The sequence below is a fragment of the Tamandua tetradactyla genome, chromosome 8 (assembly GCF_023851605.1).
Source record: "Tamandua tetradactyla isolate mTamTet1 chromosome 8, mTamTet1.pri, whole genome shotgun sequence".
Taxonomy (NCBI): Eukaryota; Metazoa; Chordata; class Mammalia; order Pilosa; family Myrmecophagidae; genus Tamandua; species Tamandua tetradactyla.
This window is the reverse complement of record NC_135334.1, coordinates 106,026,876-106,046,353: the sequence shown is the minus strand read 5'-3', so window position 1 is coordinate 106,046,353 and position 19,478 is coordinate 106,026,876. Positions and strand designations below refer to the sequence as shown.

Sequence of the window (19,478 nt, the reverse complement as noted above, 5' to 3'; positions counted from 1 at the left end):
CACAACACAAAACAGTGTTGGCTAAGAGACTCATGGTTATTATTCAAGAGAGAAAAATATTGATAAAGTGAGAATTAATGAAGCCTGCCTCCCTCAAACCCTCAGTATCCTCACTTTCAGCAAAGCAAAGTTCCTGCCCTGGTATGGTAGTAACCTGCATACCAAGTTTGTATTGATGCTTATGCAGAAGTGGCACTTTCCATCTTCTACTACAATGATGATGTTGGTCAGGTCACTGCTATTACTGTTATTACAGCAGATTGTTTTCCAGCAATAGAAAAGGAAACAAAACTGGACTGGCTTCATCATGAAATGGTAAACAAATGATCAGAAACCCAAAAACATGTAAACCATTATAGAAATTGACCCAGTTAGTAGAGTTGAAAGAAACCTGCTCCCAACCTCCAAATCACATCCAGCTTTAGCATGTGCTTTTGGTCAAAAGAGAAACACTTTGCATTCAGAACTCTCTGCATAATGCTTCAAGCGAGGAGTTTTTCTTTGTTTTATTATTTTTTTAAGGTGATTGTCTTAAAATGAAAGTGAATACTCTGGAGCAACGCAATTGTGTTCATAAGTGGTCCCTTCATTCTCTGTTTTAATGAGCATTTTGATTTTAATAAAGGAAATTTTGTGCTTGAGAATTTGCTTTTAGTTTTTTTATGCTAATGTAAGTATGGACATATAATTTTGTCCACATTTGATTACCAGAAGAATATTTCAAATCCAGCTTAATTGGTTTACTAAATTGTTACCTGCTAATAATGTTTGTAATATTTACTTAAACTAGTTAAGAAACCAGATTGGAATGCATGGCCTCCTTATAAGACAGCGATGGAAAACATTTTGCTGAAAGTCTTAATTTGTTCTCCAGATTCTGGAAAATCAGAAATTAAAAAAATAACCATCCCTACTTGATAACTATAAAGTGGAGACTTGTAGTCTGCTGGCTTGACTGAGGAATACTGTAGAAGAAGCAAATCTCAAGTTCTTCTTCTATCCAAAATGATGTGTAACCAATACCTGATGGATTTCTTGGCATTTATCTATTCCAGGATTTAACTGGTGATTGCTAAAAGTGAACAAGTATTTGAATAGAGTGATCAAATGTATTAAAATATTCTAAACAATAGATTATGAAAAAGTCATAAAACAGATACTTTGTTTTAGAATTGTATGCAATATAATAGCATTCCACACCTTTTGGATATCAGTTTAATGGATGTCATGTATGTCAGTTTAAACATGACCATAACTTTTTTGTTTTTAGTTTTTAATTTGGGGAACTTAAAATCAAAATCACTTTCCTGCTCAAGAGTTCAAATCAAAGACTTAACTGCAAAAACAAAACAGAAAACTAATCCCAAAGAAAGCAGAAGGAAAGAACTAGTAATGATTAGAGCAGAAATAAATGAAATTGTGAATAAGAAAATAAAGAGCATTAACAACACAAAAAGTTGGTTTCTTGAAAATATCAATAAAATTGACAAATCCTTAGCTAGGCTGACAAAGATACAAGAGAGATGCTTCAAATAGATAAAAATCAGAAATGACCCTACATAAATATGAAGGATAATAAGAGGACAGTATGAATAACTATATGCCAACAAATTAGACAACTTAGATGTAATAGAAAAATTCCTAAAAACACACAAACAACATATGCTAACTATATAAGAAATGGAAGAACAGACTAACTGCAAACAAAGAGACTGAATCAATAATCAAAAACATCCCAACAGAGAAAATAACCAGAACCAATTGGCTTTAGAGGTCAATTCTATCAATCATTCCAAGAGAAATCAATCCCAATCCTGCTCAAACTCTTCCAAAAACTTGATCAGGAAGTAACACTACCTAACTCATTCTATAAGGCCAACATCACCCTAATACCAAAGCTAGATAAAGATATTCCAAGAAAAGAAAATTATAGACCAATTTCTATAATGAATATAGATGCAAAAGCCTTCAACAAACTATTTGCAAATCAAATCTAAGAGCACATCAAAAGAATTATATGCCAAAATCAAGTGGCTTTTATCTCAGGTAAAGGTTGTTCCACATAAGAAAATCAATCAATGTAATACATCATATCAAAGCAAGAGGGAGGGAAAACCACATGACCAAATCAATGGATATAGAAAAGACACTTGACATAATTCAGCATGCTATCTTGATAAAAATACTTAGAAAAATAGGATAAAAATACTTTGAAAAAGTTCAGGTTGAACTTCCTCAACATGATAAAGGGAATATATGAAAAACCCACAGCTAACATCATACTCAATAGTGAAAGACAAAATTTTCCTTCTAAGATCTGGAACAAGACAAAGATGTCCACTGTCACCATTGTTATTCAACACTGTACTAGAAGTTCTGGCCAGAACTATAAGGCAGAAAAGAAAGAAATAGAGAAATAAAAGGCATCCAATTTAGAAAGGAAAAAGTAAAGCTTTCATTATTTGCAGGTGACATGATCTTCTATATAGAAAATCCAAAAAAATGTACTACAAAAGCTGTTAAAGCTAATAATTAAATTCAGCAAAGTGGTGGGGTACAAGAGCAACACACTAGTGTAGTGGTGTTTCTGTACACTAGTAATGAGCAAGCTGAGGAAGAAATCAAGAAAAAAAAATCCCTTTACAATAGCAACTAAAAGAAAAAAGTATCTAGTAATAGATTTAACCAAGGATGTAAAGGGCTTGTATATGGAAAATTATAAAACTTTGCTCAAAGAAATCAAAGGCCTAAATAAGTAGAAGGACATTCCATGTTCATGGGTTGGAAGACTGAATATCATCAAGATATGAAATCTACCCAAATTGATTTACATGTTCAATGCAATCCCAATCAAAAGTCCAATGGCCTACTTTGGAGAAATGGAAAAGCAAATTGTCAATTTTTTTGGAAGCTTAAGAGACCCCAAATAGCCAAAAACATATTTAAAAAGAACTAATTGGAGTGCTTACACCTAAAAGCGCATTACAAAGCTACAATAGTCAAAACAGCATCATACTGGCATAAAGATATATATATTGACCATGGTATCAAATTGAGAATTCAGAAATAAACCCTTACATCTATGGCCAATTTATTTTTGACAAGATTGCCAAATCCAGACATTTGGGAAAGAATAGTCTCTTCAACAAAAGGTTCCAGGAGAATTAGCAAAAGAATGAAAGAGACCCCTTGTCATACCATATAAAAAATGAACTCAAAATGGATAAAATACCTAAATATAAGTCTTAAAATAAAATGTAGGGAGACATCTTTAGAATCCATGTTAGGCAGTGGTTTTTTTAGACTCTACACCCAAAGCAGAAGCAACAAAATTAAAAAAAATAGATAAATGGGAGCTTCTCAACATTAAAAACTTTTTTGCATCAAAGGACTTTTGTCATGAAAGTGAAAATACGACATATTCAGTGGGAAAAAGTATTTGGAAACCACATATCTGATGAGGGCTTAATATCTAGAATATATAAAGGAACGCTACAATTCAAAATTAAAAGGACAAACCAATTTAAAAATGGGCAAAGGACTTGAATAGACATTTCCCCAAAGAGGATATACAAAAGGTTAAAAGGCACATGAAAAAAAGTATTAAAATTCTAAACAATAGATTATGAAAAAGTACTAAAACAGACACTTTGTTTTAGAATTGTATTCGATATAATAGCATTCCACCCCTTTTGGATATCAGTTTAATGGATAAACATGACCATTGCTTTTTTTTTTTTTTTTAACTGTTTTTAATTTGGGGAATTTAAAATCACTTTCCTGCTCAAGAGTTAAAATTATGAAAGGTTAAAAAGCACATGAAAAAAATGCTAAACATCATTAACTATTAGGGAAATGCAAGTCAGAACCATGAAATATTTCACACCCATTAGAATGGCTTTTATTAAAAAAAAATAAACTAGAAAACTGCAAGTGTTGGAGAGGATATGAAGAAATAGCGATACTCATTCATTTCTGGTAAAATTGTGCAGCCACTGTGGAAGACAGTTTGGTGGTTCCTCAGGAAGCCAAGTATAGACTTGTCATTTGATCCCACAATCTTGCTCCTAGGTCCATACCCAGAAGAACTGAAAGTGGGGACATGAAGAGGCATTTGCACACTAATAGTGGTATTATTTTCAATTTCCAAAAGATGATAACAACCCAAGTGTCCATTAACTGATGAATGGATAAACAAAATGTAGTATATACATATGATAGAATATTTCTCAGCAGTAAGAAGGAATGAAGTCCTGATTCATGAGACAACATGGTTGAGCCTTGAGAATATTATGAGTGAAATAAGCCAGGCACAAAAGGGCAAATATTGTATGATCTCATTGACATGAGCTAATTATAATAAGCAAACTGCTAGAGCTAGAATTTGGAATATCTATTATCAGGGGATAGATTGGACTAGAGAGTGGGAAACTGATGTTTAATTTGTTAAGAATTTCTATTTAGATCGATTATAAAAATTTCTAAAAGGATGGTGGTGATGGTAGCACATAATATTGAGATAAGTGACAGTGATATATTATGCATGTGAATGTGGTTGAAAGGAAAGTTTTGGGTCGTGTATGTTACTAGAATGAAAGTTAGAAGATGAAACATGGGATTGTGTAACAGTGAACACTGTTGATGATGGACTGGGGTTAATAATACTAGTATAAGAATTTTCTTTCATGAATTTTAACGAATGTGCTACACTAATACAAGGTGTTAATAATGGTTTGTATGTGGGGAAAATGCACCTAATGTAAAATATGGATATCATTAACAGTAACATTGTATTATTCTTTCATCAGTTCTAACAAAGATACTGCACTAATGCAAATTGTCAACAATAGCTGAGTTATATGGGAACATTGTAGGTTTTACACGATGTCAACTTCTTAAAATAAAAAGAAATAATGACTTTAAAAAAGCATTATGCTAAGTGGAAGGAAACTAGATACAATGTACTACATATCATATGATTCCATTTATGTAAAATATAAATACATCTTTAGAGACAGAATTAGATTAGTGGTTACGTAGGGCTGGAAAGAATAGAGGAATTGAGTGGTGACTGCTGAGGGCTATGGGGTTTTCTTTTTTAAAATGCTGAAAGTGTTCTAAAATTGAGTGCAGTGACAAATGCACAACTCTATGAATGTACTAAAAGCCTTTGGATTATTCACTTTGAATGGATTGTATAGTATATGAATATATTTCAATTGAACTGCTTTAAAAAAATCCCTTGCTTACTTATATCCATATTGAGCTTGGTGGATTAGAAAAATGAGTAATAAATTCCTCAAAGAACAGATTGAAATTCACCATCTCTGTCTATATCACTGGCCATGTCACTCCTTCCCTGGACTCCTGCCTCTCACTATCTCACTAATTCCAACCCCATGCATTTGCTGATTTAGCTATAGACCACAACTCTACTTTTAATTCTCTAAATGTGCTATTGTCCTATTCCTCCTTGCATTTATCAGGGAGCAAGAACATTTAAAGAGAAGGAACAGCATACACAGATCCTTCATCCTTCTGTCACCCATATCAAGTGGATTTGTAACTCTTTTTGAGGCAGGGGAGCAGCGTAAGAGAGCCTCCTTTCCTCTTCTAAATAGTCAATTATATTAAAAAAGAAAAACCTAAAATATGAGAAATGTCTTTTATATTTACCCACATGTTTACCAATTCAACACATATTTTCCTTCAGCCAAATGAACGTCTTTTAGGATTCTTTGTAGGGCACCTTTTCTGCCAATATATTCTCTCAATTTTCATTTCATAAAAAATTCCTAATTCAATTTAACTTTTTAAGAATAGTGTTGCTGGTTATAGAATTCCAGATTTGCAAGTTTACTTGTTCACTGGTTTGTTTTAGTACTTTGTCAACTGTTTTCACTGTGTTTTATAAGAATTCTGCAGTCTTATGTGTTTCCCCTGGTATGTGATGTATCTTTTTCCCTCTAATTGCTTTTATGATTTTTCCTTTATCACTAATTTTAGCAACTTAATTATTACATGCCTTGGTGTGGTTTTCTTTGGTTTTTCTTTTCCCCCTGCTTCAAGATATGTATTTATAGTTTTTATCAAATTAGGAAAAATTTCAGGCATTATTGACAAAAACATTTTTTCTACCTAATTTTCCTCCCCTCTTTCTTCCGCCCCTTTCAGGGACTCAACTTATGTCTTAGGCAGCTTGATATTGTCTCACAGGTCACTGAATATATTTTCTTTTGCTTTATTCTGCCCTATAGTTTGTCTTTTACCTATTGCTCTGTATTCATATCAATGTTCCTTCTGTTGCAATGTCTAATCTGATCATAATCTCATTCAGCGGATTTTGAATTTCACAGTCTATTTTATAGATCTAGAAGTTCCATTTTGTTCTTTATTGTATGTTCCATTTCTTTCCTTATTATGTTTTTTCCTCTAACTTCTTGATGACATTCATAATAATTCTTTTAAAGTCTTCAACTGCTAATCCAATAAACTCTTCATTTTTGTCCATTTCTCTTATTTAAGAGTCATGTTTTCCTGTTTCCTGTTATGTTAAATAATTTTTATTTGGATGTTGGATATTGTAGACTTCATGTGTTGAGTAACTGAATCTTGTGCTCTTTTTTTGAAGACTAAATTGTTTTTGGTAAGCTTAATTCTTTTGACCTTTGTTTTTAGCTTTTTAAAAGTGGCCTAGAGTATCCTTTTGTATTATAGCCATACTACTAAGGTGTGACCCTTTGGAGTTTCTTTTGGATGCTTCAGTTAGTCAACAAGTTTCTCCATTCCTACTTGTTGAAACTGAATGTCTCATAGCCTGTGTGAATGCTGAAAAATTTTCAACTTACAGCTCCCTAATAGTTCTTTGCCTGACTTCATGCAGTCTCACTGTATGCATGCATTTTTTTTTTTTCAGCCGAAGAATCAAAGGGACCCCTGTGAAGATTTCTGGAGCTTAACTGTATAGGTCTCTTCTCTTTGAAACTTTGCCCTACAAATTCCAACCGTTTCAACTTCCCTGAGCTCTGATTTCTGTCTCTCAATTTCAGGGAAAATGCCTTCCTCTGCTTTGTTTCTCCTTCCTTGCCACACAGTCTGGAATATGCCTCCAGTTAGAAAGTAGGGGTGATGACATGTCACACCTTGCTTCTTTTCCTTTCTCGTAGATCATACTTCTGCCTTGCCTGGTGTTCAATGTCTAAAACAGTTGTTTCATTATTGTGACCTGTTTTCTAGTTGTTTATAGTGCGAACAGGAGATTACATCTCATAACTCCATTGATGAAGATTTCAATCCTGAATAGCAAGTTCAGAGCTTCTAGGATATTTGGAAAAAGGCAAAATATTACCAGCAGAGTTCTGAGAAGCAGTACAGATAATCATTGAATATTGCTTATTTTTGCCTGGGATAAAGAAAAAGGAAAACAATTCAAAATCCTTTGGTCTCTGTCTCTTGGTGTTCTAAAATAGCTACCTTATTGTTTATTTTTAAAGAATCAAAGTAAGGCTTAGAACAGGAAAAATTATTAATCTTCATTTTTGTAGGGTCTTAAAACAAGCATCTGTAATATTCTTGTCATAATGCTAGGTATAAAGACTTGCTTGATGCCATGCTCCTTTGTTAAACTGTTTAGCTGTATGAGAGACTGATAGGTACAAAGCAGACACTCAGTATTTTTAAGTTAAAGAACACATAATATATAGCCTGTTAATTTAAAAAGTGAGTCATTTTGGATTGTTCAAAGACACTAGATTGGTAGGGAAGGGCTCATGCTAGGGGAGATTAAACTTCAGAGAAGGAGCCCCATACCATCTAGACATTGTATCAGAAATCTCAACAATCCCAGTCCAAACTCCTGAAAAATATGAGTACCAAAGTGTTCAATAAGGTAGGTGGGCTCAGCATTAGCAAAAACATTTTCCCACCTAGACTGTTGAAAGGCATAGATTTTTGGAACCCAACAGCCCTAAATTTGAATCTTTTCTCTTTCTCATACTGCTTTGGTATATTTTCACATCTGAAATGGGGATAATAAGGCTTGCCTTTCAGGGAGGTTACAAGGATTTAATGGGATTATGTTGGCAAAACAGCCTGAAATTGAAACATGATAAGCCCTGGGTATATGGTGGCTCTTACTGTTCTAAGCTACATGCTCATTGGTTAGTTAAAAATATCATGCTCCTCCTGAATGTAACTGAGAAATAAGCCCATTTCTTATTTGATTCACTTGCCTCTTAGAAATAGATTTGGCTTCCATGAAATGTTTGCAGGTTTTCCTCTCAGGTTTCTGGGTAGGCAGGAAGATAACTACTGAGTCACAAATGCTTAAGTCGTTAAGCCAATGCAAGGGAAGTTGATAAGAAATACTTTGCTTGTGCATTATAATTGTAGAGCAAAATCTCCCAGATAGTTAACCCCAGAGGCGTTATCGATTTAACTGAAACCTAATCAACTAACAACTCAGAAATACTGTTGGAAGCACTTCTCCAGAGAGCCATTGTAATTAGCAGCTGGCTCCCTTCTGGGCTGGGAAGCAGTCACCCGGCTTGCTTGCTTTTGGTCAAGTAATTTTTCAGCTGAGTGATCATCCCAGAGGACATTATTTCCCTTAACACAACTCCCTCCGTTTTGCTGGCCACAGCAAATTAGCCCCAGATTTGCTTCCTAAAATAGTTAGGCCTTTAACCTGAAACTCCCTTCTCTTTGGATGTGAAGGGCATACATTTAGAAATTCAGAAAGTTTTAAAGACAGACCTTATAATCTTGACTGTTTCTGTATGGTTAGGTTAGGGCTTCCATTGACCGACCCTACCTCTACCCTTACTCCATCTTGTAACTGGGACTGGTCTTTCATTTGCTTGCTCATTTGTTTCTTGCATACTTTCTTGGCTAGATAGTCTTTCATGGAAGAGAAGAATGCAATTTTCCCACTACTCGTTTCCCATTCCTTCCTGATGGAGGGATTTTCCTTAGGCATAGTCTTATTCTCTCTCTAATTCTTTACTGCTCTACCCTTGGGCGTATAGAGAGTTTTATCTGACTTAAACTTGCAAAGAAACACTGGGTCTACTAGATTTGGCTCTGCCATTGCCCCTCTTAGACATGAAACTTCCTACCTAGATCATTCCTCCTTGGCTCCTAGAGGGGAAAGCTAGCCTTCTCAGGATGAGTTAATAGGCCAGATCAACTCTCAAACCACTTTATGTCCTCCAGTTTAGCCCCTTTAAGTGATTGTGTGGATATGTCAACCTCCTTCTGCTTTATTTTTGGTTCTAGTTCTCAAATTTTTCAGAACTTAGGAAAGGATGAGAAGTGTTGTTTATTTGGGCCTCAAAGGAAACGGATATTGGCCAGTTGTCAGCAGAGTTGGTTTCTTCAGCTGAGCAGAGCTCTCTAATCAGGAACAATTTCCATTTATCTTCCAATTATAATCTCAACCAGGTATAGAGAATCTCTCCTTGGCAAAGGCAAGTCCAACAAGGCAGTTAAATATCAGACCATACAAGATACTTAGAGAAAGCAAGAAGAAGATCCAATATTTATTGAGCAGTCACAAAGTGCCAGCTCCTGTGCTGAGCACTATATTCACATAATTTCATTTAATATTGCAACAGATGTGGGACCTGGTTGAAAATCTGGGAGTATACTATTTTGCGTTGGTAAGTCTTTTCTGGTTTGTGGGCAAAAAGCCAATACTCAATACTTTGTCATTAAATAGTCTCTTAAAGAGTATGATTACTCTGAATGGACCATTTCTAGGCAAATAACTGAGAATTTTTTGAGTTTCTTCTTGAGTGAATACTTTTTCTAATATTAATCCCAAATTTGACTAAGTGAATAACTTATGGTTTAGAGATAGAAAGAATGCCAGAGACAATGAAGTCCTGATGCTGAATTATTTTTAACAGATGATTGGACACATAGAGATTAAGTAGCTTGCCCAAGATCACACTCATATTTAGTAGAAGAGCTGGGATGAGAAGTACGGTCTCTAAGACTATGGTAGTGCTTATTCACCTCTACCCTGCCGTCCCATTCCAGGTAATTATTGGCAGCAGTCAACCACTTCTACCATCTGTTTTTAAGACTATCTTCTGCTGATGGATGGGAAATTAGCCAGAACCAAAGAGCAGTACCCTAAGGTTCTGCTTAGCCATTCTTACCATTCCTAGGAGTTAGCATCTCCTCTCTTTCCTTTAGTGTGCCAGACAGCATGCAAGCACCTAATGGTAGCTACAGGCTATCTTTTTGACAAGACAGATTGTCTTTCAGTAACATTATACCCTGTAACATTGCTCACCCTGACAAGATAGATGATAATAATTGGGATGCTCACCATGTGCCCCATTTCACTTTTAAGTTGTTCAGCAAGATTTACTTTTTTCCTATTACCCTGTCTTGTTGTCAATTTGTTGAAATTCTCAAATGTTGCAATCATTTCCTAAATGCTTTACCTCTGGTATATTTAAGGAAAGTAATGTATGTAGTTGCTAACAGTTATTTTGGAATGATTTGGGAATTATTTGGGATTTATGTCCAGTTCAAATGCCATCTCCTTGTGGTGTATTGAGAGACTGTTCTTGGCACCCAGGCTGGACCAGGCGCTCACCTTTGGGGGTCTCAGTTACCTTTCATTTCTCTCTATAAGAGCCCTCATTACCCTGCACTGCTATTGTTTATTTATGAGTTTTTTTCCTCTGTTAGACAGTGAGTTACTTTAAGATGGGACTCTTGGAGTCATAAGGACCTGGATTCCAGTCCTGACTCTGCCATATACCAGCAGTACAAGTTTGGATAAGTTACATAACTATCCAAATCTCAACTACGTCATCTGTTAAATTGCTGTAATGATTTCCCCATGACAGAGAAGTTTTGAAGATCAAATGAGAATATGTGTGCCAGGTGCATACCATAAAATTGAATATGGGAAGCATTTGATAAATGTGAGCTAGGATTAATTTTTGTATTAATTATTATAATCCTAGGGCATAGCATAATGTCTGTCATATGATAGGTACTAAACAAATTCATGTTAAATAAATGAATGGCCTTCAATATTTTTTAGACTTTTCTACTCTGATTTATCTTCCATTTTATACCTGTTTTTAAAAAATACTTTTACTGAGATATCTTCATACACATACAGATCATCCATAGTATACAATCAATGCTTACAATATCCTCACGTAGTTTTGTATTCATCACCATGATCATTTTTAAAACATTTGCACCACTCTAGAAAAAGAAATAGAAAGTAAAAACTCATACATCCCATACCCCTTACTCCTCCTTCTCATTGACCACTGGTCTTTCAATTAACCCATTTTTTCACCCTTTATCACCCCCTCATTATTTATTTTTTATCATTATTATTTTTTTAATCTATCTACAGTTTTTGCTCATGTTACAGTTAAACTGGTTACTTCAATTCTGGGAGTAAATAGTTCTGCCCTGAACCCCCTGACTGACCTCCCACACTCCGGGCAGCTGGGCCATGTTAGACCCTCTCCAAGAACCTCTTGGACCTCCCCATGACCCCACAACTAAAGAGTTAATACTAGTCATGGCAAAGGGATCCTAGGACCTGTACGTATTCTGATTGCTTGGTGCCTACTTGCCAGCTGGGAAATATTTTGAATATCACATATTTGACAGGGAATAGCTGAGCTGCCTCCTGATTTCCTTCCTGCTCCCCGCCCCCGCCCCCCACCAGGTTTCTCCTTCCTTTCCCAGCCCGCTGATGTATGGTTTTGTTCATGGTAGTTCTACCTCTTCCTTTGTACCCAAGACCCTTCAGTCTTCTTTCCGGCCTCTCCTTGGCACAGTGCATAGGGCACTTCAGCCAATGATTACTGCCTCCTCCCTTGTCAAACATACCAAACCTCATGTTAAGTGTAGATCTTGGTCTTAATTATAGACCCCTTTAGTTAGAAGTAGAATTGTCAGGCATTCTGTGTTTAATGATTTTATTTGGCCTCTTGTACTTACTTTGTTAGAATACCCCAAATGTCCTGTATTAAGCTTTTTTTTTTCATACAGCAGTCGGAACTATCTTTCAAATTTAACTGGGCATCTTGCTTTTTTGTTTGTTTGTTTGTTAAATCTGGCAACCATATTTTGGGAACTACAACTTTACTCTCATTTCTTTGCATTCCTCTTATTTTCTGCTGGTTCTCTTCTCTCTCTGGGCTAAAGTATTTATTTCCCTTCTCTCTAAAATGCAGTGTGTGCCTGCAGGCCAGGTGGTCTAAACCAATTTTCTGCTAATTAGGGCACAGCAAATATTTCTTTAATAAATTGATGAAACTATGAATAGTAGAAATTGTTTGTTCCATAGGCTCTCTTTCCCTTTAGGATCCCATTCAAAATGTGACAGGACCTTTGAGTCTGGAAAACAAGTAGTTATAATGGAATGTAAACCCCATTCTGGGGAAGCCAAACAGCTTTTATACTGCCAATGCTCTCTATATTTAATTACCTTTTCTTTTTCCCTTAGCAATTAGTAAAGTGCCAGTCTGTCTCAGATGTGCTAAGGAGAAGCAGGAGAAGATGTTTTTGTCCACACTTGAGCCAAAGTGCTAAAGGAACAGCAGCACACTTGAGGTGAGGTTGGGGGGAGAATGGAGATGAAAGTAATTAATATTTATTGAGCAACCATCATGTACTTTTTTAGGCATGATCTCATTTTATCCCCACTGTAACTCTGAAAAAGAATCTAGATAAAGAATAAGGTCTAGCCAGGCTAGGTAATTTGCTCAAATCCTAGAATTAGGAAACAGCAGAGCTTGAATTTAAATCAATTCTTTCCATACAATACCAACCAGCCTTCCATTGCTAAAAGTATCATAGTGTATGACCACTGATCAAATCAATGGAAAGGTAACATGCTAAGACAGAACTATTCCCTCTCATTCTCTCTGTCTCTCATTCTTCCATTTCTGCCTTCTTATTTATTCAAATAATATTTCCTGGGAATTCCCTTGTGACAGGCATTTTTCTAGGTTCTCAAGAGAAACCAATGAACAAGATAAACACAGTTGCTTACCTTGCAGAACTACACTCTAGGTAGGTTATAGAAGTTGAAAAATAATTTCAAGCATGATGTAATATTAAGGTTATTTTGAAAACATGTAAGGAGATCATTCAGGATGATAGTTGCTAAAGGGTTTGGGGGTTAGCAGAGACTTCAGTGAGATAATAATATATGGGTTCAAATGTGAAGGATAAAGAAAATTTAGCTGTGTCAAAGGTTGGGGCCTTGTTGTTTCAGGCATGAAGAAACTGCAAGAGGAACATTCAGAGGAAATTGCAAAAGGACAAAGACTACAAAGCATTCAAGAAAGTGTGCCAAGACCAGTTTATCCTTCTGTTGGGGATTGGTATCATGCTCCACACAAAAGACATGTTCTTAATCTTAATCCACAGTTCTGTGAGTCTGAACCTATTTGTAAATAGGACGCTTTGAAGATGTATTATTGGTAAAAGTGTGGATTCATTTGTGAATTTGATTTTCTAGATCTTGCTTAGATACAGTCTAACTGAATCAGGGTAGAATTTAATCCATATTACTAGTGGCCTTATAAAGACAAGCCAGAAGTCAGGGAAATCCAGAGGAAGAAGCCAGAAGCCAGAAGCCAGAGCAGAGAAAGGGAGGACTGCAACCAACTTTAGGAGAAAGCATGACCTTGCCAAAGCCTTGGTTTGGGACTTCTAGCCTTTCAAACAGTGACCCAATAAATATCTGTTGTTAAGCCAACTATCTCAGAGGATTCAGGATTGGAATGCAGTTACCCTGGAAGGATCCATGGGAAATATTTTGTCTGTCAAATTAGACTCCCTTGAACTGCCCAGAAAACTAACATGGTTTTGATAATCTTGTATGAGCACTAATACTTCCAACCTGGACTGAAAGGAACAGAAATGGAATGAAATGAAGGAAAAATGACTTGAAGGGCAGAACTATGGAAGTAGGAGTCTGGATTGAAGAGATCACCTTGGACCAAGAGAAAAAAAAGTTCTTCTTCTCCAATATTCAGAAAGAGCCTGGATGCCACCTCACTGCTCAGAGAGGGTGGGGCCTTTGGCCTGGACTTTGGGAAAGAGTGGCCACTCCTTGTTGGCTTGGACAAGATAGGGCCTATACTCTGATTTTCAGGGAGAACATGGCAATTTCCCCAGCCATTACAAAGGGTGGGGCTGCCACTCCAGCAGACCTGCAGGACAAAGCATTGATTCACAGATGACTCTCCAACCGTAGACTCTAATGGAGTTTGCTCTGCTGGATTTTGACCAATGAAAACATTGGGACCCATGTTTTCCCTCAATTTTCTCCCTTCTAGAAAGGGTATGCTAGCCTAGACCTATACTACCACTGCATTTTGAAAGCATTTCCCTTGTTTTCTAGGAAAACAATGGAGAGGAATTTTACCCTAGGGTGGACCACAACCATAACTGATTTTAATGAGACTTTGGAGTGGGAGTTGTTACTGAAAATGCTTTCAGGATATTCAGATGGCGTGAATATACTTTATATGTGGGAAGAACGTGTCTTCTGGGGGTCCATAGAGTGGATTGTTGGGGTTTGAATCATGTACCCACAAAAGACATGTTCTTAATCTTACTCCTAATTCCTGTGGATATTAGCCCATTTGTGAATAGTATCTTTGAAGATGTACTATCGGTTAAAGTGTGGATTCATTTGTTAACAGGCTCTTCTAAGATCCTATTTAGGTATGGTGAAGCTGTATCAGGGTAGGCCTTAACTGATATTACTGGAGACTTTATGAAGTGAGGCCAGAAGTCAGAGAAAGCCCCAGGAAAAAAAGCCAGAGAGGAGAGATAGATAGCCTTGTGGTGGAGAATTGCCATCACCAGAACACTGCTGACTCCCGGATGAAGCATGGCCTTACCAGTGTTTTGATTTAAGACTTCTAGCTCCCCAAACCATGAGCCAATGAATTCTTTCTTTCTTTCTTTTTTTTTTCACATGGGCAGGCACCGGGAATTGAACCCGGGTCTCTGGCATGGCAGGCAAGCGTTCTTGCCTGCTGAGCCACCGTGGCCCGCCCAAGCCAATGAATTCTTGTTAAGCCAACAAGTGTATGGTATTTGTTATAGTATAAGCAGCTCTAGCAAACTAAGGCACATTCCAAAGAGAAAGGTAGAGCATCCCAGTTTTGTTTCATTAAGGGAGGTACCTGTTTCAATTGAGAGAGACCGTGGGTCCTAAGTGTTTAGGAAAGGAGAAAGAAGCCTCAAATATTTGGATGTGAGAAGAGCAGTCATATAACATGGTTAGATTTCAAGCCATTGCAGAAGGCAGAGGCAAATGAAGGACTGAGAAGGGACTTTTAAGGTTGAATTACTTGATTAAAAAAGTCTCCAACTTCAGTGGCAGCACTGACTTTGCTGGTTTTTAAATTGCATTTGGAATGAGGCAGTAAAATTGTAAAAAACTACTCTGTACTGGTTAAAGAAAATACTGAGTGATGGTAGGGATTGTGATCAAATCCAAATTCTCCAATTCTGCAATTATAAACTGTTTTCCCAAAATGTAGGGAGGTAGGCTGATTAAAATACATGCTCTAGAATAGCCAACTGCTTCCTCCAAATGTTTGAAATCAAAGCACATCCTTTGTCACAATACACTTTTTTGTATTAAATATTAATTGAAATAATTTCATTTTGCAGATTCAATACTGAAAATATCAATTTAGATGATGGATCAGACTTTAAAACTGGAAGAAACACTAAGCACATCTATCCTTTCACTCTTTCCACTTACAGATGAGGGAGTGGGGATCCAGAAAGGATTAGTGAGCATTTGGGAACACAAAACTGAATTATGAGAGTTAGACTAGGATACTGAATTTTTTCCAGGTAAAAGAAAAGAAAATCAGGTTGATACAAAATTTAAGCTCTAAATAAACTGTCCACTGATAGTATATAGAACTTTTCCTGATGTTTTATTCTTTGAGGATTTCCATGGTTATTTATTTTTCTGGCTTTTAAGTGTATTGCAGTCTCCATACTAATTTGATCATTGCTATTAGAAATCTGGAAGTCATCCCATTAAAAGGGTGTGAAACTTGTAAACATGGCAAGTGGAATTATAAAAAACAGAATATACCAGAATTATTGTGCTCTCCTTTATGTCATGAAAAAATTCTTGCATATTTATGTAAAAAGAATTCAGGCTTCATAAACTTCAAAGCTTTCTCTTTCTTTTATTCAACCAGTACAAACTAAGCACCTACTTTATGCTGGGCTCTCTCCTATGGTGGTTGGTGGGGTATAGAGATATACCTAGCCTCAGGAAATTTAGCCATTTAGATGATGCTATTGGTAATGATGGGTGTGTAGAAGAGATGACATGTGAGTTGAACATTGAAGAATAGATACAATCTGGAGAAGTAGAGTGTACTCTCTGAGAAGAGAACTATAAGAACTAAAGTGTGAAGATGGTAATGAGTGTGGCTATTTATGGGAGATTGAAGAAGCTGACCTGAATAAAGGAAAGGGTATGTGTAAGGAGTAGGAGAAAATACCAGTTGGAAAAGAATAGGAAATTGGATCATGCCGAAGATTCTGAATTTGTTGTGATGGGAAATAGGGAGGCATTACAGGCTTGGGCAGAATTGTGATGTGGCAAAAGTGGTGATCAAGCACTTTTAGAGAATCAAGCATTGTAGTTAGGGAAGCCTGCTAAGTTAGATATTGGGAGAATCCTGATGCTTGGTGAGGAGGGCCTGCTTTGGGAAATGATGGACAAAGGATGGGTGAAATGTGCAACAATTACATATGGAGCGTCTTTTCTGTGTGGAGCATTATTCTAGATGCTGGGAATACAATGGAACATAAGATTACTACCTAATGGTGTTATTTATAGTGTAGTCAGAAGAGACAGACAAGAAATAGATTTGTTTATTTCAGATAGCCAGTATCATTATAATAAAAATAAACAGAGAACCATGAAAAGGGAAGGAGCAGCATCTAAGGAGGTTATACTTGAGTTGACATTTTAATGATAAGAAGGAGCTACTGTGCAAAGATCAGAGTCTGAGCATTGCAGGGGAGGATCTAGCAGTGTGAAGGTTCTGAGGCAGGGAAAAATGCTTTGCATACTTGAGAGACAAAAAGAATTCTAGTGTGGCCTACACATAGTGAACCAGGAAACCTATAGGCAGCCAAAGCCAGATCATTTTAGACCCACTTTCTACACCAATGGTTCTCAAACTGTTGTATCTCAGGACCCCTTTCAATCTTCAAAATTATTAATGACCCCAAAGAGCATATGTTTATGTAGGCAATATGAATCCATATTTATGGGATTAGAAATGAAACTGATAAATTTTAAAAATATTTATTTTTAATTTATTTCAAATGAACAATATTGTATTTTTAATTTTAAAAACCTCCATTTTCCTAAACCCAAAAAGTGTAGTGAAAAAAATGTCATCGTTCATGTTTGTAGACCTTTTAAATGCCTGGCTTAATAAAAACAGCTGGATTCTCATATCATCTCCTGCATTTAATTGATATGTCTGTGAGAAAATGAGTGTGAAAAGGCAAATATTGTTTAAAGTTATTAGGAAAATAATTTTGACCTTATGGATCTCCTGATGTCCTATACCCTACTAAGGAGTTTGGAAAGGGAAACTACTGGGGATTTTAAGGCAAGAGTGATGATATAATCTGATATATATTTAACCGTTTAACTTCAGCTGATTTGCTAAACAGGAATTTGGGGAGGTGGTCATATGAGTAGGAAAGCAGGGAGAGCCACTAGGCAGTCCAAGGAATGGAGGGTAGTGCTTGAAAGAGGGTGGCATCATGGAAAGGAGACATATGTGTGCTTGGCTTGAATATTAGAAACATTTCAAAGATAAAATCACTGGTTCCTGTCTCTTCTCCTTTGTGTCCCACTTCTCTTTTCCTGTTCTTATTTCTTTCTTCATTGTTATTCTATGAACTGGGGAAGCCAGAAGATAGGAAGAAAAGGAGATTAAAAATGAGGAAAAATAGGAAATTGGCCTACTGAATCCAAGTAGAAATTATTTCCTTAGTCAAATGTTTCCTCTTTCAGTTGTTATTGAAAAGAATATAACAAAAGTAAACGTAAAAAAAGCATGTGATCCATTATTCTACCACTTTACTACAGTGAATATATATATATTTTAAATTTAGCATTCTTATCTCATAGATCTTGTGATAGGTGGTTTCCTAGATCTTACATGAGCATTGAAAAAAGAAATAGAAAAGTGAGATCTCCTCAAAATTAAACACTTTTATGCATCAAAGGACTTTGTCACAAAAGTAAAAAGACAGTATTTAGAAACCATATATCAGATAAGGGTTTAATACCCAGAATATATAAAGAGCTTCTACAACTTAACAACAAACAACCCAGTTGGAAAAGGGGCAAAAGACGGAGAGACATTTTTCAGAAGAGGAAATACAAATGGCTCAAAAACATAAAAGGATGCTCAACCTTACTGGCTATTAGAGAAATGCAAATCAAAACCACAATGAGATATCATCTCACATCTACTAGCATGGCCATTATAAAAACAAAAAACAAACAAAAAACCCCAGAAAACTATGATGATGGAGAGGATGTGGGAAAAGAGCCACAATTATTCACTGTTGACAGAATGTAGAATGGTACAACTGCCCTGGAAGAAAGTTTGGTGGTTCTTCAGGAAGCTAAGTATAGAATTGCCATATGATCCAGCAATCACATTACTAGCTGTACCAGTTTGAAACTGCTGTATACCCTAGAAAAAACACGTTCTTTAATCCTGATTTAATCTTGCAGAGTGGGATCTTTTTGATTGGATTGTTTCCTTGGAGATGTGATATACCCAATTATGGGTGTGACCTTTTGATTAGATGAAAATGTGACTCTGCTCATTCAAGGTGGATCTTGATTAGTTTAATGGAGTCTTTTAAAAGGGGAAACATTTTGGAGGAAGTTCAGATACTCAGAGAAGAGTTGCTTTGGAGCCAACAGAGATACAGACATTTGGAGATGCTTGGAGTGTCAACAGAGAGAGCAGACACCTAGATATGGATGTTTGGAGACACAAAGCCCAGCAGACATCACCATGAGATGCTAAACAAGCCAGGACCCAGAGTTGTGTCCCAGAGTTGCTAAGTGAAGGCCCACAGACATTTAAAGAGGAAACCACTGGCATCAGAAGCTGGAAGCAATGGAACTGGAAACAAGGCCAGCAGACACTAGCCATATGCTTTCCCATGTGACAGACATTGGTCTTTCTTGAATCAAGTTATTTTTCTCTGAATACCTTAGTTTAGACATTTTTTCTGGTCTTAGAACTGTAAATTTGTAACTTAATAAATTCCCTTTTTGAAAGCCATTCTATTTCTGGTATATTGAATTCTGGCAGTATTAGCAAACCAAAACAGTAGGTGTATACTCAGAAGACCTGAAGGGAAGGACAGAAACAGACATTTGC

General features: G+C 36.3%; 1 long non-coding RNA gene across 1 annotated transcript in view; it reads left to right on the top strand.

The window, feature by feature from the left end:
* The window catches only part of LOC143644812 (uncharacterized), a 28,294-nt gene extending 10,152 nt beyond the window's left edge, over positions 1–18,142 (top strand). Inside the window, exons 3-4 of the long non-coding RNA XR_013156880.1 lie at positions 12,497–12,603; positions 13,271–18,142. This is a non-coding gene — a long non-coding RNA (uncharacterized LOC143644812). The remainder of the gene's footprint in view (positions 1–12,496; positions 12,604–13,270) is intronic.
* The last annotated feature ends 1,336 nt before the right edge of the window (positions 18,143–19,478 follow it).